This window comes from Lepus europaeus, chromosome 16, assembly GCF_033115175.1.
Source record: "Lepus europaeus isolate LE1 chromosome 16, mLepTim1.pri, whole genome shotgun sequence".
NCBI classification, from domain to species: Eukaryota; Metazoa; Chordata; class Mammalia; order Lagomorpha; family Leporidae; genus Lepus; species Lepus europaeus.
Genome location: NC_084842.1, coordinates 34,692,829 through 34,713,411, shown reverse-complemented (window position 1 = coordinate 34,713,411; position 20,583 = coordinate 34,692,829). Strand labels below are relative to the sequence as shown.

Sequence of the window (20,583 nt, the reverse complement as noted above, 5' to 3'; positions counted from 1 at the left end):
AACACTTGCCTCTGATCACTTTGAACATATATTAGCAACCCATTAAGCCTGAGTCTAGATCATATCTTGAAATAAAATAGGGTACTTACTTTGCCTACACACTAAGGTTTCCAAGAGGAGACGGGGTTCACATTGAAGGAAACATTTCTGTTTTCACCCTATGAAGTCACACTTTACTCTCTCACCGATGCCATTACAGAAAGCTACTCTGATCCATTTCTTTCCCTAATAAAAAGAAACAGGATTTTTTTTTTTAAACTTCATGTGAAGACTGAATTTCACATGCCTGCAGATGTGATAAATGAATGAAGAGTACAATTAGCATCTGAATGCATAATAAACTTGCTTGGAATCCCCCCTTTTTAATGCTTTTACTTATTCTAAATTGTCAAAAAAAGAGATTACAGTAGTAATATAGGGTAGGAATGGCAGATGTGAGAAAAATCAATTCAAGAAACACTGACTAAAAACAGAAATATTTGCCAGATGTTGAAAGGACTCACAAAAAATAGTAACAAAAGTAACTACTCTCAAAACTGCTTATATCTTTTTTATAAACTCATTTCATTTCCTTTTAACATATATCCAGTAAGGGGATAGCTGGATCATATGGTAGTTCTGTTTTTTTTTGTTTTTTTTTTTTGTTTTGTTTTTTTGAGGAATCTCCAAATTGTTTTCCTTAGTGGCTCTACTAATCTATATTCCCAACAACAGAGTATAAGGAAGAGTCCTCCTTCTCTGCATTCTCATCATCACTTTTTAATTTCTTTATATTTTTGATAATACACAGTCTAACTTGGGTGAAATGATACTTCATTCTGTTACAAAGAAATGTAATTACGGCCAGAGCCACGACTCAATAGGCTAATCCTACACCTGCAGTGCGGCACACTGGGTTCTAGTCCCGGTCGGGGCACCAGATTCTGTCCCGCTTGCCCCTCTTCCAGGCCAGCTCTCTGCTATGGCCCGGGAGTGCAGTGGAGGATGGCCCAAGTGCTTGGGCCCTACACCCCAAGGGAGACCAGGAGAAGCACCTGGCTCCTGCGGTGCTGATCTGGTGGAAAAAACGAAGGCCTTCAGCAACCCGGCAGTCAACCAAATGCACTACAAAGATATACTCAGCTTCCCACCCAGGAGACAGCAGCTTGAGACATTGCCCCATGCCAGCAAAGAGTACCTTGTCACCCCATGTCAGCAGGAAGCAGCTCTAAAGACAGATCATTGTCCCTCTACCCCTCCTGGACTTTTGGAACTAATGTAATCCCATACAACTCCTGCTTTATAAAAAACAAAAAGGGGAGAATGTTAGGAAACTGGCATAGTTTTATCTATGGCACAGTCTACACCCTGATCTACATCCTAGGCCCTAGCCCTTGCCGCCATTGCTGAAAGCCAGGTGGCCACATGGCCCAACCGCTATTGTCAAGCTCCACCCCATCCTAATGGGATTCGCTGCTCCTGCTTTCCTGCCCGCCCCCCAGCAAAGTTTTAAAAGGGCCTGTTCCTGAACATGTGTCTCTCTTGGCTCTTCTCTCCTGCTCTCTTGGCTCCTCTCGTCTGCTCTCCTCTCCTCCTGTCGTCTCTCTTCTCTCTGCTCTCCTCTCCTCTAGCCTCCCCTTCTCCTGTATCACTTCCCTCTCTCCTCCCCTTTCTCCTCTTTCTCTCTTACTCTCCTTTTCCTTCTTTGCCCCTTCCCTCCGGTCTGCTGAGTTTTCCCCAATAAACCCTTTCTCTTAAAAAATATTTAATTTATCTAACAACAGTTTATTCAAAATAATAATAGTGACAATGTATTGGGTGCCAATATCTTACAAAAATAAGTAAAATGAATGACACCAACGATATAAAGGATGAAAGGGAAGACTTAGGAGTAATTTCTTGGAAGGTACTTGGACTTCCTGTGGATTGCTAAAGTATTAAATGATGTTGTGGCTGACATTGTTACGCAACATATTAAGCTACTGCCTGAGACACTGACATTACATATGGGTGCCAGTTTGAAGCCTGGATGCTCCACTTCCAAACCAGCTGTCGTTTAATGTGCCTGGGAAGGCATCAGAAGACAGCCCAGGTACTTAAGCCCTACTTCCTATGTGGGAGACCAGGATGGAGTTTCATGCTTCTGGTTTTGGTCTGGCCCAGCCCCAGGCATTGTGGTAATTTGGAGAGTGAACCAGTGGGTAGAAGATTGCTCTCTCCTCCTCCTCCCTCTTTCTGTATAAATCTGTCTTTCAAGTAAATAAATCAATCTTTTTTTAAAAATGCATTAAATGATGGTAAATGGTATAGTATTCTTTGAAAACAGATTTGGATTACCTATAAAAATACTAAAGACTATGCCAATCACTAAAAAATGGTTTAAAATGTACAACTGATCTAGTAAGAGAAAAAATGGAATTAAATGCTCAAGTAAATAAGAAGAGGCAGAAAAACAGAAGGAAAAAAAATCGAAGAATAAGGAAAACATATAGAACCAGAAACATGGCAAAAAACAAGTAGATATTAATTCAACAATCAATAATCAGTTTAGATGTCAATAACATAAATACACAATTAAAAAGAAAACATTAAGGTGGCATGTACCAATGCCATCTTACTTGTTAAAGTGATCAGTTTAAGTTCATAATTGATCAAAAAGATAGGATTAAGTGTCAAATGGATTATATAAATAAGACCAGTGTCTGCAAATAATAATTGATAGAATTAAAAAGGAGAGAATGATCCTACATGGGAAGCAAGATACAGAGCAGACTCATAGAATGGCAAATGCCCTAAACAGCACTCTGGCCTCAGAATCAGCCCTTAAGGCATTCAGATCTGGCTAAAAAGCCCATGAGAGTATTTCAGGCATGGAAAGCCAAGACACTCTGGCAAAAAAAAAAAAAAAAAAAAAATGAAATGACCTAAATGAAAGATCTCTGTGAGTGAGATCCCAACGGAAAGAATAGGCCATCAAAGAAGGCAGTACCTTTCTCTGAAAGGAGGAGAGAACTTCCACTTTGACTATGGCCTTGTCTAAATATGATCAGAGTTGGTGAACTCAAAAGGCTTCCATAGCCTTGGCAACTCATGACAAGAGCCTAGGGTGATTACTGATGCAATAAACAAGAGTGTCAATTTGTGAAGTCAACAACAGGAGTCACTGTGCTCTTACTCCTCATGTAGGATCTCTGTCCTTAATGTGTTGTTCAATATAACTAGTATTTAAATAGTATTTTACACTTTATGTTTCTGTGTGGGTGCAAACTGTTGAAATCTTTACTTAGTATATACTAAGTTGATCTTCTGTATATAAAGATAATTGAAAATGAATCTTGATGAAGAATGGGATGGAAGAAGGAGTGGGAGATGGTTTGGTTGCAGGTAGGAGGGAGGTTATGGGGGGAAAAGCCACTGTAATTCAACAGTTGTACTTTGGAAATTTATATTTATTAAATAAAAGTTAAAAAAACAGACTATATTAAACACATTAAAAATTACACCTAACTATATGTTGTCTACAAGAATCTCATTTTAAATATAAAGAAACATTGGGGTAGACTTTTAAACTAATTGTGAGGACACTTGAATATCACATCCAAGTGCCTGGATTTGATTCCTGGCTTCAGTTCTGAGTCCAGTGTCCTGCTAATGCAGATTCTGGGAAGCAGCATGATGGCTCTGGTAGTTGGGCTTCTGACATTCATTTGGGAGATCTGGATTGAGTTTCTGGCTCCCAGCCTTGGCTCTGGCCCAACCCCAATTGTGTTTGCATTTGGGAAGTGTACTAGCAAACAGAGAATCCTCTGTGAGTATTTGTGTGTGTGCATCTCTCTGTCACTCAAGTAAAGAAATGTAAAACTTTTAAAATAAATAAATATACAAATAGAGTAAAAGTAAAAAATGGAGAAAAATATGCCATGTTATTTTGTTTTTTAAGAGTTTTCACCAAAGTACCACAGAATCTATGGTTTAAAAGGAAATCTATTTCCTCATAGTTTTTTCAACCAAAAGTACTGGAACAGGTGGACACCCACATTCAAAAAGATGAATATTGACAGAGTTCTTAACATACTTCATAGAACTAACACAAATTAGATCACAGATTTAAAAGTGAAAAAATATACAAATATCCTTGGAAATAGCACAGGAGTAAAATATAGGTGACTTCAGATTTGGTTAAGAATTTTTAGGTAGAACACCAAAAGCGTGATCCATGAAAATACTAATAAGGAGTATTTCATTAAAATCTATAATTGATGCTCTGAGAACAGTGCTGTAAAAGGAATTAAAAGACAAGTATCAGACTGGGAGAAAACTTTTCCCAACACATATTTTATGAAGGATTGTTCTCCAAAATATACAAATATATCTAAAATATCCATCATAATAAAACAAAAAGTCCAAATTAAAATCAGGCAACAGATCTTAACAGAAACCTCACCAAAGAAGACACTGAGGTTGCAAATCAGTATATGAAAACATGTTCTACATCACATGTCACTTTAAAAGTGAAAATTAATACAACAGAGATATATGTTTAGATAACTGTGGAATGGCAATATTCGAAATCAGTTAATACTAAAGGCTGACACAAATGTAAAGGAATAGGAACTCATATTCTTTGCTGGGATTGTAGGTATGCAAAATGGTACAGCCACTTTGGAAGAAAACATTGGCAGTTTCCTAAAAATCTAAACGTACTCTGAACGTATATGATCCAGCAATTGACCAGCATGGATTGAAAAGTATGTCCACAGAGAACCTGCACATGCTTGTTCATAGCAGCTTAATTCACAATGGCCAAACAGGGAAGCAACCAAATTCTATACAAATACTAGCATATTATATGATGCAATAATTTACAATAAAAAGCAATGCACTAGCAATTTGTAAAAAGATATGAATGAACCTAAATGCACATCATTAAGTGAAAGAAGACAATTCCAAATGGGTACATACTATAAGATTCCATTTACATGATTTTTTAGAAAAGACCGAACCATGGAGACAGTAAAATGAGCAGTGGCTTCCAGAGGTCCTGTGTAAGGGAGGGAGAGATGAACAGGTGGAGGACAGGGCATTTCCTGGACAGTAAAACGATTCTGTATGACACTCTAACAGTGGGTGTGTGTCGCTATTCATTTGTGAGGAGGTAATTAGAAACTCTATGTACTTACAGCTCAATTTTTCTGTAAATTGAATATGACTACAAAAATAATGTCTATTAATTTTAAAGAACCAAAAAACAGAATATTATGATTACTTTGGGATGAGTAATCATTACACATGAAAATGAAACTATTAAATTATTTTTACTAGGCCGGCGCCGTGGTTTAACAGGCTAATCCTCTGCCTTGCGGCACCAGCACACCAGGTTCTAGTCCCGGTTAGGGTGCCGGATTCTATCCCCATTGCCCCTCTTCCAGGCCAGCTCTCTGCTATGGCCCGGGAAGGCAGTGGAGGATGGCCCAAGTGCTTGGGCCCTGCACCCGCATGGGAGACCAGGAGAAGCACCTGGCTCCTGGCTTCGGATCAGCACGATGCGCCGGCCGCAGCGGCCATTGGAGGGTGAACCAACGGCAAAAAGGAAGACCTTTCTCTCTGTCTCTCTCTCACACTATCCACTCTGCCTGTCCGAAAAAAAAAAAAAAAATTATTTTTACTTTCAAGGCCAACTAGCAATGGCTTTCATATATTATTGTTTCTTAAAACACAATGATACAGAAATATTCTACTGTGACCTTCCTCTCTCTTTTTTTTTCCTCTCTCATCAAAGAAGAAGTTTGTTATCAAAAAAAAAAAATTGGCAAATTATCTGGAAATAAAAGCATTTTGCCCACGCATGTTGCCACCTCTCAATAAACAAGTTCTTATTTCACACCGGAAATCTGTTATTTTTGTTTTTACAAAACACACCAGGCTGGTGCTTTATGACAGAGAAGGAAGTTGCGGGTTGAAGGTCACACTGTCCTTGCAGTGAACATGCATCACTTGGTAGTCTGATACGGTAGAGTTTTCAGAGAAATAATAAAGTAAATTTCAATGGAAAACATTAAAGGAAAGGAAGAAAAATATACAAGTAATCAAAAACAATATACTATGTAATATCGTTCTTAACTGCTTTGTACCTGTGTGTTTTCACACACGTATCCATTGGCAAGTGTTTATAAAACAGGGAGCCATAAGGAATATGTAAGAGAGGTTAGACATAGTTCTTGCCTTCACTGAAACAAAACAAAAAGCTTCTTTCTAAGCTTACTTCTGTTTTCATTCAAATTAGACCTACGGAGTCACACACAGGGTTGTGAGGCTTAACACAATCAGAAGTGAAAAGGAAAAAGGAGAAGGGAAGAGAAGAAAACCTTATCTTCAAAGCCACAACAAGCTTCTTGTGTTGAAGAAAAGGCCAGGAATACAACTTCTTCTAAGAAAAATAAGATATTATTTTCCTTTGTCACCCCTTCTATTCAAACCACTAAACTGTCAAAAGAACGACTCTTCTGATTTCTAGGGCCACAGTGCTCACCAAGCATGGACTTCACTTGATACCCAGAGTTCCTTTCTCCCACTTGAGGATCCCAGGATGCAGTACAAAGATGGAAGCCAGCACCTGAAGTCAGATCCTGTGACCCACCAGCACACAGCACTCCTGGGAATTCAGTGCAAGTTGCAAACACAATGCAGCCACAGTAAGGCAGTAAAGGATACAGACCCCAGAAAGGGTCCAATTCCCAGAAAAAGCTACTTGCGTGCAGCAGTAACCCCTGCAGGCATTGTTCATCAACCCTGTCTTACAATACAAAACATGTTTAGATTGTCTACAACTTAGTGACTTGATCCGAATGGTAGGCTGCAAGATTCACCATGGTTGCTGAGCTCCCCTGAAGCCCATCATGAAAGTCATATTGAGATATGCTCTTTCATTATCTTCTATTAAAACAAAGAAAAAAAAAGGGAAAAAGCAGGGACATTTAAAAGAACTTGTACTTGCCTTTTAATGCACATCAATACCTGTATGACAGCTTCTAAATCTTATTTATTTTCAAAGCTGAAATCAAGTGAGGAAATAAAGTAGATACTTAATATACCTAAAACACTATGTGAACATATTTTCTACAAACCTCAATCATATCTTTCTCACAAAAAAAGATCAAAAGCACTGTTAAATAATGACATTTTGTAACTTATGTCCCAAAATGTGTCCCTTCCCTCTCCTTTATACTTGTCTTCAATTCTACTTCATTCCCCTCTTGACAGAAAAATAAGAACAGAAAGAAGTAGGCATAAGGGAAGCCCTCAGAGCTATCAAAATTACCAAATAAGAGGAAGTGCAAAAAGAAATAGGGAGATGGCCAAGGAAAAACAGTGCTCTGAAAGTCTCTCGTTGATGATTTCTTTCTATATTAAAGTTTACGAAATAAAGTATTTAAAGTATTTTTCCTAAAACTGAAAGTAGGATAGAGATAGTGTTGAAATCAACAAGACTGAATGGTCACAGTCTGCATAATTTTAGCTTTTTAGTTTCAGAAAGAGAAACCAGTGGAGACAAAAACTGCATCTGATGAAATTCAGCTGCAGGTTTTCTTGTGTATGGAATATGGAAACAAAATTATTTCCTTGGCATAACATACACTGCCACATTGCTAGGGCATACAGCTGACACATTGTTCTCTGTTGTCAACTTGAAAAATATTTCCAGTCAGAAGCCAGTCACGTGCAGTGCATTTGACCTGAATTTTCCCGTGGTGTTACTATTCATTCTCTTCCTTCCTTCACATTATAATTCTTTCCAAAAACTTTATTATTCACCAATTAATTCAACTTGGTTCTAAAACTTATTTTAGAAAGCAAAATGTTCATAGATTTGTGTTAGATTCAGCTCCTTTTAAACTTTCTCATGCTACAAATACATTTAAAAACAATAAAATACTAGTTTGTCTTAGTAAAATAGTAACAATTTATAGTTTACCCCACACACAAAATTTACTTACATTACAGTACAAAACACTGGGTAATCATTAAACTCATCACAGAGTTCTTTAAATGATGACAATAGAGAAACAGTAACAAAAATGTCTGAACACAAAATTTAAAAATTGATCTCAAATGTCAATATTTTCACTTGCAAACTATTACTCACCAGTTACTCTTTAAAAACTTCTTCAAAATCTTTGCTATTGAAAATTATGAATTTACAAAAATAACAAGGAACTCATAAAACATGAGTGTGTAACACAAATGGCCTTTGCAGATAAAAGTAAATAAATAAAAATAAGTCTCTAGGGAGTGCTGTGGCACAGTGGATTAATCCTCTGTCTATGGCGCCGGTATGCCATATGAGTACTGTGTCTTGTCCTGGCTGCTCTTCTTCTGATTCAGCTGTCTGCTGATGGCCTGGGAAAGTAGTAGAAGATGGCCCAAGAGTTTGGGCCACTGCACCCAAGTGGGAGACCTGTAAGAATCTCCAGGCTCCTGCCTTCAATCTGGCACAGCCTCGAACATTGCAGCCATTTGGGGAGTGAATTGGTGGATGGAAGACCTTTCTCTCTGTCTCTCCCTCTTACTGTTTGTAACTCTATCTGTCAAATAAATAAATAAAATCTTTTAAAAAATGGTTCCACAGCTTTTTCCATAATTTAAGGTAATCAAATTGATATATCTGTGTGTTCTAAGAAATATGGCCCTGCATTGAAAATGCTAAATAAAATTGCTGTAACTTACCACTGCTGAATTTGTAGCAGTGAAAATGTAAGCTTTTGGGGTAGAACAGATTCTTCTGGTATTCTTTTTTCTCATCTAGAAGCTAAGTGTGTTTCTTCACAGACTTGCTTTATTTATTATAAATCAACAGGGACCAAAACTGCAGACTCAAAACCCCTCTCACACTATAATTTTATTTTTTTCACAACGTATTTTTGTCCACACTGGAGGAAAATAGAAAACATCACCGCTCTACCAAACACCTTTTATTTGGAACTGTGGAACTGAACCCATCTTTAGTTGTCTCTAAGCAACATTTATTTGGACACTCTAGGCATAAGCTTCTACCTCAAGGGTATATTCAGTGGTAGATACACACTGCAGTGAACATCTTGATCAAGAATAATACTGAACATCTCAAATAAGCATGTGGATAACATTAACTCTGATCATATTCCTGTTCTCACATGAGGTTAAATAAAAATTTGAGAACTTTTTCTAAAGGTTCACAATAAAACAGGAGAATACACTATCGAAGATGATGGCAATGGAGACTTCTGTGCTCATTGTGGTATTGGCAGTGTACTCAGAGCAACCAAATGATAGACTTTGATCTAGTTTCTGAAAAAAAAGTTTTATTCATTTATTATTTATTTGGAATGCAGAGAGACAGAGACCTCCCATCTGTTGATTCGCTCCCCAGATGCTGAAAACATCCAAGTTGAAGGCACGAACCCAAAACTCAATCCTTATCTCCCATGAGGGTGGCAGGGACCTAAGTACTTGAGCTGTCCCTCACTGCCTCCCAGGGTATGCAATATCAGGAAGCTGTAATTGGAAGCAATGCAGGAACTTGAACTCATACACTCAAGCATAAATTTGAACTGAGACATCCCAACCTGCACCAAACACCAACCCTTTCAACTTTGTTTAGCTTTGATTAGCTTTGTCTGAAGCTAATCATTCACTTTTCTGGGCAGAGGTATCACACTGTGAATTAAGAGGTGTTAGACTGGTGGGTAGGTGTGGTGAGAGGGTTAAGACACCATTGAGGTTCTAGACTAGGGAAGGATAGTTTGAAAAAAAAGTGGAGGAGTACAACTGCAAGGATGGGTTAGAGAGAAAACGGCAGCAGAGGAAACTCCACGCAGATTAGGGGTCACTGTGCACCTACATGGAGGATGTGGACATGCACAGCTCGGGACCCAGCAGCTGAGAGCCTCGGCACCAGCTTTGTAGTGAGGTGAGACCAGACTGCAACACCCCAAGCCACTGGTGATAATGCTGCAGGAAGAGCCTGGTGAGGGACTGGCTTGGGCCATGTTGGGGACAGTGAACCTGCCAACCTAGAGGAAAAAAAAGGGGGAGCACGTTTCTCTCCCCTTGAACACGTGGCACCAGTGTCTTGTAACTAGCATAGAGAGGGCAAAATCCATTTTGGATGTAAGTAACAGCTGTGCCAGCTCGTGTCCACATGCCTGCCAACCAGCCAAGAGGAGACATCTGAGTGGCTGGGAGAACTGACAGGGGGCTGGGTGCTCATTATTGTGGGAGCCTTGTGGGCAGAATTGTGAAAACACTGTGGCTGTGCAGGGTGTGACTGGAACTTTGGGCAGTCACTATGGAGCCCAAATGCTCAGGGCTCCCTGATTCTGTGGTGAGAGTCATTAATGCAGGATCCATGTTCACCCTGAGGACTGCACAGATCCTTTGTGTGGTTCTTGTGGCAGCACAGATAAAAACTGTATGCACTGAGGGTAGCATCCAGGCATTGGTCTCCTTTGAGGAGAAGAGGTAAGTGCCAGAATACACCAACAGATCAGAACAAACTTCCCCTCTATTAAAAAAAAAGAGAGAGATTCACCATGCCCAACCCATCTTGGTGTCACACTGGACACTCTCCTCACCCTGGAGCACTGAATAGAGCTATCTGACCATAACAAGCACACCTCTGGGTATTCACTGAAAGAGTAGACATTCCTCAAAGCTACAGAGACATAGTCCAAAGATAAAAGCCATCACAGAAAAAAAAAAAAAACAAGTATCACCACAAATGCATAATAATAAACTTAGCAATTCAAGAAACAAAAATAAGGAAGATAACATGGAACCCCCAAAAGAACACAACACTTCAATAAGAATATGATGATGGAGAGATATACTCCAAGTCTTAAGAGAAAACAACTGTCAACCCAAAATATTGTACACTGCAAAGCTCTCATTTATGAATGAAGGTGAAACAAACAAACAGAAATTGAAAGAATTTGTCACCATTCATCCAGCCTTACAAAAAATGCTTAAAAATGTACTGCACAAACAGAAAAATGGCCATCACTATGAAAGAAGGCGAAGGCAGAAAATCTCCCAATAAAAGTGCAAAGGCAATCCAAAGTAAATAATAGAAATATTTATGGGAAAATGCCAAGGCAAAGTCATTACTCATCAGTAGTCACCTTGAACGTAAATGGTCTCAGCTCTAAAGTTAAAAAACACAGACCAGCTTAATGGATTAAAAAACAAAACCCTTCTATTTGCTGCCTACAAGAAACACATCTCACCAACAAAGATACATGCACACTGAAACTGAAAGGATGGAAAAAGATATTCCATGCTAACAGAAATGAAAAAAGAGCTCATGTATCCATCCCGATATCAGATAAAATAAACTTTAACATAAAAACGGTTAAAAGAGACAAAGAAAGGCACTATGTAATGATTAACAGATCAATTCAACATGAAGATGTGAATATTATAAAGGTATATGCACCTAATTCAGGGCACCTGGCTATTTACAAGAAATGTTAATGAAATTAAAAGGAGACATAGACTCCAACACAATAGTAATGGAGAACTTCAATACTCCAATTTCAGCAATGGACAGATCAAATAGAAAATCAGCAAAGAAACAACAGAGTTAATTGACACTATAGATCAAATTGACCTAACAGGTATTTACAAAACTTTTCATCTTACAGATGAAAATATATACAGAATACACAGCCTTCTCACCAGTGCATGGACTTTCTCTAGGATCGACCATATGTTAGGCCATAAAGCAAGTGTCAGCAAATTCAAAAAAATCAAAACCATACCATGCATCTCGGACCACAATGGAATGAATTTGGAAGTCAACAAATCAGGAATTGCTGAAGATTGAATAACATGTTCTTGAAAAAACAGTGAGGCTGGCGCCGTGGTTCATTAGGCTAATCCTACACCTGCAGCGCCTGCACACCGGGTTCTAGTCCCGGTCGCCCCTCTTCCAGGCCAGCTCTATGCTATGGCCCAAGAGTGCAGTGGAGGATGGCCCAGGTCCCTGGGCCCTGCACCCGCATGGGAGACCAGGAGAAGTACCTGTCTCCTGGCTTCAGATCAGCGCGATGCACCGGACGCAGCGCGAACCAACGGCAAAAAGGAAGACCTTTCTCTCTGTCTCTCTCTCTCTCTCACTGTCCACTCTGCCTGTCAAAAAATAAAAAATTTAAAAAAAAAGAAAAAACAGTGAGTAACTGAATAAATCAAAAGAGAATAAAAAATTTCTGGAAACAAATGAAGATGACAATACAACATTTCAAAACTTATGGGATAGAGCAAAAGCTGTGTTAAGAGGGAAGCTTATAGCAATTGGTACCTACATCAAGACATTGGAAAGGCACCAAATAAATGAGCTATCACTACATCTCAAGGAAAAAAAAAGTAAACCAAACCCAAAACTATTAGGAGAAAAGAAATAATTAAAATTAGAAGAAATAAACAAAATTGAAACCAAAAAATAAAAAATAAAAAACAGCAAAAGGAAGAGCTGATTTTTTGAAAAAACATAAACAAAATTGACACCACTGCTCAACTAACAAAAAAAAAAAAAAAAAAAAAAAAGAGGAAGGAGACCCAAATCAATAAAATTAGAGATGAAAAAGGAACTGTAACAACAGATAACACAGAAATAAAAAGAATCATCAGAAATTGGTATAAAGAGCTGTATGCTAACAAAATGGGAAACACAGAAGAAATGGATAAATTTCTGGACACATAAGACCTACCTAAACTGAGTCATGAAGACACAGAAAACCAAAACAAACCAATAACCAAGATGAAAACTGAATCAGCAATTAAGATCCTCCCAGCAAAGAAAAGCACAGGACCAAATGGTTTCACCACTGGATTCTACCAGACATTTAAAGAACTAAATCCAATTCTTCTCAAGTTATTCAAACAATTGAAAGGTAGGAAATGCCCCCAAATTCTTTCTATGAAGCCAGCATCATCTTAATTCCTAACCCAGGAAAAGATGCAACAAAGAAAAAAAACTATAAACCAATTTCCCTGATGAACATAGATGCAAAAATCCTCAACAAAATTCTGGCCGATCGAATCCAACAACACCTCAGAAAGATCATTCACCAGGACCAAGTGAGATTTATCCTTGGTATGCAGAGATGCTTCAACACTCACAAATCAATCCTCACATTAAAAAATTGAGGAACAAAAACCATATGATTATCTCAAAAGATGCAAAGAAAGCATTTGATAAAATATAACACCCTTTCAGGGCTGGCGCCATGGCTCACTTGGTTAATCCTCCGCCTGTGGTGCTGGCATCCCATATGGGTACTGGGTTTTAGTCCTGGTTGCTCCTCTTCGAATCCAGCTCTCTACTGTGGCCCAGGAAGGCAGTGGACGATGGCCCAAGTGCTTGGGCCCCTGCACTCGCATGGGTGACCAAGAGGAAGCACCTGGATCCTGGCTTTGGACTGGCACAGCACCGGCCGTAGCGGTCATTTGGGGTTGAACCAACAGAAGGAAGACCTTTCTCTCTGTCTCTCACTCTCACTGTCTAACTTTACCTGTCAAATAAAATATATATATATATATATATATATATATATATATATATATATAACGTCCTTTCATGATGAAAACTCTAAGCTAATTGGGTTTAGAAGGAACATTCCTAAGCACAATCAAGGCAATTTATGACAAACCCACTGACAGCACACTACTGAATGGGGAAAATTTGGAAGCATTTCCACTGAGATCCTAAACAAGACAAAGATTGCTAATCTCAACATGGCTATTCAATATGGACCTGGAAGTTCCAGCCACAGCCATTAGGCAAGAAAAAAAAAAAATCAAATGATACAAATTGGGAAGTAGGAAGTCAAACTATCCCTATTTGCATATGACATGATTCTATATATGGGGGATCCAAAAGTCTCCATTAAGAGAATATTAGAACTCATAGAAGGGTTTAGTAAAGTGGCAGGATATAAAACCAAAACACAAAAATCAGCAGCCTTTGCATACACAGAAAACACCATGGCAGAGAAAGAACTTCTAAGATCCATCCCATTCACAATAGCTACCAAAAAAATCAAATACTTAAGAATAAATTTAACCAATAATTTCAAAGGTCTTTATGATGAAAATTACAAAACATTAAAGAAATAAATAGAAGAAAAGATACCAAAAAATGTAAAAATTTTTGATGTTCATTGATTGGAAGAACCAATATCAACAAAATATCCATACTACCAAAAAAAATTTGTAAATTCATTGTGATACTAATCAAAATGCCAAGGACATTCTTCTCAGATCTACAAAAAATGCTAACGAAATTCATTTTGAAACACAGCGGACTCCGAATAGCTAAAGTAATCATATACAACAAAAACAAATCTCAACGCATCAAAATAGGAAAAATAGATTTCTTTTTTTTTTTTTTTTTTTTTTTTTTTTTTTTTTTGACAGGCAGAGTTAGTGAGAGAGAGAGAGAAACAGAAAGAAAGGTCTTCCTTCTGTTGGCTCACCCGCCAAATGGCTGCTACGGCCGGCACGCTACGCCCATCCAAAGCCAGGAGCCAGGTGCTTCCTCCTGGTCTCCCATGCGGGTGCAGAGCCCAAGCACTTGTGCCAGCCTCCACTGCCTTCCCAGACCACAGCAGAAAGCTGGACTGGAAGAGGAGCAACTGGAACAGAATCCGGTGCCCCAACCGGGACTAGAACCCAATGTGCCGGCACCGCAGGCAGAGGATTAGCCAAGTGAGCTGCAGTGCTGGCCAAGATTTCTTTTTTCAAATGCTTTTATTCTGTTAAATAAAGATTACAGCAGAACCTGGTTCTTTTTTTAAAAAAAAAATTTATTTTATTTATTTGAAAGACAGAGTTACAGAGAGAGGTAGAGACAGGGAGAGAGGTCTTCCTTCCACTGGTTCACTCCCCAGACAACTGCAATGGCCGGAGCTGTAACGATTCGATGCCAGGAACCAGGAGCTTCCTCCCGGTCTCTCATGTGGGTGCTGGGGACCAAGGACTTCAGCCATCTTCTACTGCTTTCCCAGGCCATAGCAGGGAGCTGGATTGGAAGAGGAATAGCTGGGACTTGAACTGGTGCCCATATGGGATGCTGGTGCTTCATGCCAGGGCTTTAACCTGCTGAGCCACAGTGTCAGCCCCAAAATAGGAGAGATTTCAAAACAAACTACAGGACTGTTATAATCAAAACAGCCTGATACTGGTACAAAATGAGATGCATAGACAAATGGAACAGAATAGAAACACCAGAAATCAATTCAAGCATCTACAACCAACTTATATTTGACAAAGGAGCTAAATCCAATCCCTGGAGCAAGGATAGTCTCCTCAACAATGGTGCTGGGAAAACTGGATTTCCACATGCAGAATTATGAAGCAAAACCCCTACCTTATACCTTACACAAGAATCCACTCAAAATGGATTGAAGTCCTAAATATATGATCCAATACCATCAAATTATTAGACAACATTTTGGAAACCCTGCATAGGCAATGAATTCTTGGAAAAAAACCCAGAGGCATAGGCAATCAAAGCCAAAATTGACAAATGGGATTACATCAAACTGAGAAGCTTCCAAACAGCAAAATAAACACTCAGCAAAATGAAGAGGAAACTGCCAGAATGGGAGAAATTATTTGCAAACTATGCAACAGATAAAGGATTAATAACCAGAATATACAAAGAGGTCAAGAAATTCAACAATAAAACATACAACCTGGTTAGGAAATGAACAAAGTACTTAAACAGGCATTTATCAAAAATGGAAATCCAAATGGCCTACAGACACATGAAAAAATGCTCAGGGTCACTAGCTATCAGGAAAATGCAAATCAAAACCACAATGAGGTTTCACCTCACCCCAGTCAGAATGGCTTTCAAATAGAAATCAACTAGCAACAAATGCTCCTGAGGGTGTCTGGGGAAAGGTATCCAAATCCACTGTTGGTGGGAATGCAAACTGGTAAAGCCACTGTGGAAGACAGTATGGAGATACCTCAGAAATCTGAATATAGACCTACCTACCATATGATCCAGCCATCCCATTCCTGGGAATTTACCTAAGGGAAATGAAATCAGCATATGAAAGAGTTATTTGTACACCCACATTTATTGCAACTCTATTCACAATAGCTGAGATATGGAATCAACCCAAATGCCCATTACGTAAAGAGTGGATAAATTACGTGATATGCACTCTGTGGAATACTACACAGCAGTTAAAAATGAAATCCTGTTGTTTGCCAAAAAAAGAATGAAACTGGAGAACATCATACTTAGTGAAATAAGCCATTCCCAAAAGGATAAATACCATATGTTTTATCTGATCTGTGATAACTAATAGAGCACCTAAAATGTAATCTATAGAAGTGAATATAACATTTTGAGATGCAATGACTTTGAATTTGTCTCGCCTGTTAAGGAAATTTTTTTCATACAATTTGTTGAACTCTTTACTTAGTATAGAGTTAATTGTATATGTATAAAGTTAATTGAAAGTAGATCTTAGCAAAAAATAAAAAATGGGAATAGGATAGGGAGAAGGAAGAGGGTGAGAGTGTGGGTGGGAGGGCAGGTACAGTGGAAAGAATCACTATATTCCTAGAGTTATATTTAAGGAATACATGAATTTTGTATTCCTCAAATAAAAGTTTTCTAGGGGGAAAATACATAATTTAGGTTGCTCATATCCCATAAGGGAACACTTGGGTTTCAGTCCCGCCTCTACTTCTAATTCAGCTTCCTATTATTGCACATCATTGCAGATAGCAATGATGGCTGAAGTACTTGGTTTCCTGACACCCATATGGGAGACTGAGATAAATTTCAAGATCCTGGCTTTGGCCTGGCCTATCCCCCAGCTGTTGTGGGCATTTGGGGACTGAACTAGAGATGGAAGCTCTCTCACCATCTCTGTCTCTCTTTCAAATAAATAAAAATAAATAATTAAGTATCTTAATAGATGCCACTTGGGATGCCTGTATCCCATACCAGAGTACCTGGATGTGAGTACCCCCTTTGCTTCCTATCCAGTGTTCTGCTGATGTGCGTGCGGGGAGGTACAAGATAATGCCTCAAGTACTTGGTCTCTGCCACCTGTGTGAAAGACTCAGCTGGAGTTCTTGGCTTCTGGTTTTAGCCTGGCCCAGCACTGATTGTTGCAGGAATTTGGCATAATTAAAAACAGAATGGGGAGGGGACAGCACTGTGGCACAGCAGGTTAAGCCACTGTAGGCAGTGCGGACATCCCATATGAATGCCAGTTCAAGGGCTGTTCTGCTTCTGATCCAACTCCCTGCTATTGCAACTGAGAAAGCAGCGGAAGATGGCCCACATCTTGGGTCCCTGCCACCCACTTGTGAGACCTGAAAAAAGTTTCTGCCTCGTGGCTTCAGCCTGGCTCAGCCTGGCCCAGCCCCAGCAGTTGCAGCCATCTGGGGGAGTGAACCAGTAGATGGAAGATTCTCTCTCTCTCTCTTTCTCTCTCTCTCTCTTACTTTACTTTTCCTTAAATAAATAAATCTTTAAAAAAAGACTAGGATGCACAAAGATAACTGACAGTACTAGGATCTACATATATAGTCTATCGTTTAAAATTTAAAGAAAGATGTTCCCTATTAATACAGAAAAATAAAAATATAAGATATTTCTATTATGTTTGTTTTTGAGTGTTTTGTATATACTAATTGATAATCTCTAATTGGCATGTTTGACATAATCATCCAACATTTCATTTCTTGATTATGATGGGGAAATTAGTTGCTCCTTTTTTGATGTTGAGATAATAGAAATCTCTTTAATATTTATTATAAGCAATTCTATCTACAATTTTCATCTAGTATGAACTTTGGACCCAGAGGGCAGTGAAATGCACTAGGAACAACATGAATGATCATTAAATCTTGATGGATGAATGAATGATCACATGACAATCATCTTTGTCTATGAATAATAGTATCACAACATTGTATCAATGAAAAAAAGTATGCAGAACAGTGAATACCCATCTCAGAAATGTAAAACTCAAACCAGATGGCTAAAGAAATAGACGTGACGAAATTAAATGTAGTTCAATCTATAGATACAATAGCTTCTGAAGTCAAATCAAGGATTAGATAATACCATGAGTATTAAGCTTTGTGCAGTGGCAGTACTGTAGCAAATGAGGTTTATCTGAGGTGTGATTATTGCTAATTAATAATACCATGAGTATGGAGTCTTAAGGCATAAATTATCAACTTTATGTCTTCAAACCAAAAGTAATCCCCTTTACACAATGAAGAAAAGTTAATTTTTCTTAAACTAAACAGCATGGTCCATGAAATTATTTAGTTTTTCTCCTCATTCCAAGATGAAATTCACAAAGCTTTAGAAAGTAGTTTTGCTGTTGTTTTCGGTAGGGCTCAAGTTACTGAAGCTGTGATTCCTTTGATGTGATCAAATTAAAAATTTGCAGGAAGCTTACAAACAAAATAAAGTAATTAAAAGGGTCAACTAAATAATTAAAATCACTGACTCAATCACATATGCTAATAAGATCTTGGAATAGGATGAGTAAATGAAACGTTCAGATAATTCCAAACTGCACTTTGAATATTAACTGCAATTTGTTCTGAAAGAAAATGAGAAAGAATTATTCAGTTCCTCTGTCCACCCTCTGGGAGGAGGTACTAATAAGCAGTGAAATGGCTCAGAAGAGGCTAGAAGATATATCTTTCAACCTATGCATCCAAAATCTTATCATTCCTGTTCACATCTGTATCACCTCTGCTTATTTACTCAGTTTTAATAAATCATCATTTATGTTGTTTTACATAATTTTACCAGCTTTTACTTCTTCACAATCTTTAACTCATCCTTTCTGTTTGAATAGCAATTTGTATTATTAAAACAGCCTATTAGGTACATCCTTTTTTCCCTTTTGCCCGTCTCAGATCCAGCTTACACAGTTTCCTAAGTGACCTTAAAAAAATCAATACGACCATTTCAACCATATGTTTAAAATCAATAGCTCCATGCTGCTAGTAGAATAAAATCAAAATTCCTCAACATGATCACAAGGTCGTGTACATAAATGCCCCACTTACGTTCTCCAGACATCTCTCCTGACATTCTTCCTTATATGCTGGCCAGTATAAAGTCATAATTGGTCACCTCTTCACTTCCAGCCCCCACAGATGCCTCTCCTCTATCTGCAGTACGCCACTTGCATTCTCTGATTCTTCGTGCCATGCTTATTAAAGGAGCTGGCACTAAGAGGAGGGCACTGGTACATTCTGCCTCTGTATGAGCAAGTCTGTCCAACTCTGAACTAAAGCATTAGTTCACTAGCTATCCCCTTGGATAGCTCAGTTAAAAACCTGTTCACTAAAACTCTTTGTGAGTAAAAGAGCTAACATTTACATTTTAGCTCCATCTGCCAGATTATTTGTTATCTACCTAAACTTGGTAAAGTAAAAGATTATGTATTGATCCCATCAAGCAACAACATCTGACTTACAACTGTCGATTTCTCTTTCTAACCCATTAGCCTCAGAATATCTGATATCACTAATCAAGTCCATAATGACTGTAATATTTTTCAGTACACAGAGGAATACCTGGTACACAGTAGGTAGTCAATAACATTTACTTAGGGATAAAATAAGATAGCAACAATAAAATTCAAATTTTCTCAGCTTTGCATTAATGCCTTTAGTTTCAGTTCTCACCACTTCATACATTTTCAGAAACATCTAAAAACTTAAACCATATTTAAAACATTACTTATTCTTATAGCATTAATAGTGTTTAATCACTTATTCGATCTTAGGCTTAAATTTCCCGTTTTCAACAGAAAAGATTTATCAATAAAAAATAAAGTTGTGTAATTGTAATCACAGAAGCTTCAACTTGAAAAGCTTTTTATTAGTTATCCACCAGGAAGACACACCATACTGAACTAATACTAAATTGAGGTCCATGTAAGATGTGTTGAGGCAATTTTAAATTATTCTAATCTACTCTTTTAAACACCATGGGAATAGTTGCTTTAAATTCTTCTATATGTTTGGAATTAAAAATACAATGTGTGGGGCCAGCACTATGGTATAGTAGGCTAATCCTCCACCTGCAGCACGGGTATCCTATATGAGCTCCAGTTCATATCCCAGCTGCTCCTCTTCAGATCTAGCTCTCTGCTAAGGTCTGGGAAAGCAATAGAAGATGGCCCAAGTGCTTGGGTCCCTGTACGCACGTGGGAGACCACAAAGAAGCTTTTGGCTCCTGGCTTCAGATTGGCTCAGCTGAACTAAGATAGCCTGTATTTATAAAAACAATCAAATAAATAATAATACCTTTCAAAAGAGAAAGCACTGGGTCCAGATGAATGAACAGGTATTTTCTATCAAACATTTCAGAAAGAAATTGTATCAATTCTTTACAACTTATTCCAGAAAATAAGAGCAAAGGGAATATTTTCTAACTCATTCTATGAGGCCAGCATTTCCTTAATACCAGAACTATACAAAGATAACTAAAGAAAGGAAAACCACAGGCCAATATCTCCTAAAAACATAGTTGTAAGTGCTATGGCATAACAGGCTAAGCCT

General features: G+C 38.3%; 1 protein-coding gene across 1 annotated transcript in view; it reads right to left on the bottom strand.

The window, feature by feature from the left end:
- Positions 1-20,583, bottom strand: part of GPM6A (glycoprotein M6A) — a 351,286-nt gene that overhangs the window by 290,548 nt on the left and 40,155 nt on the right. The gene's annotated exons all lie outside the window — the stretch shown is intronic.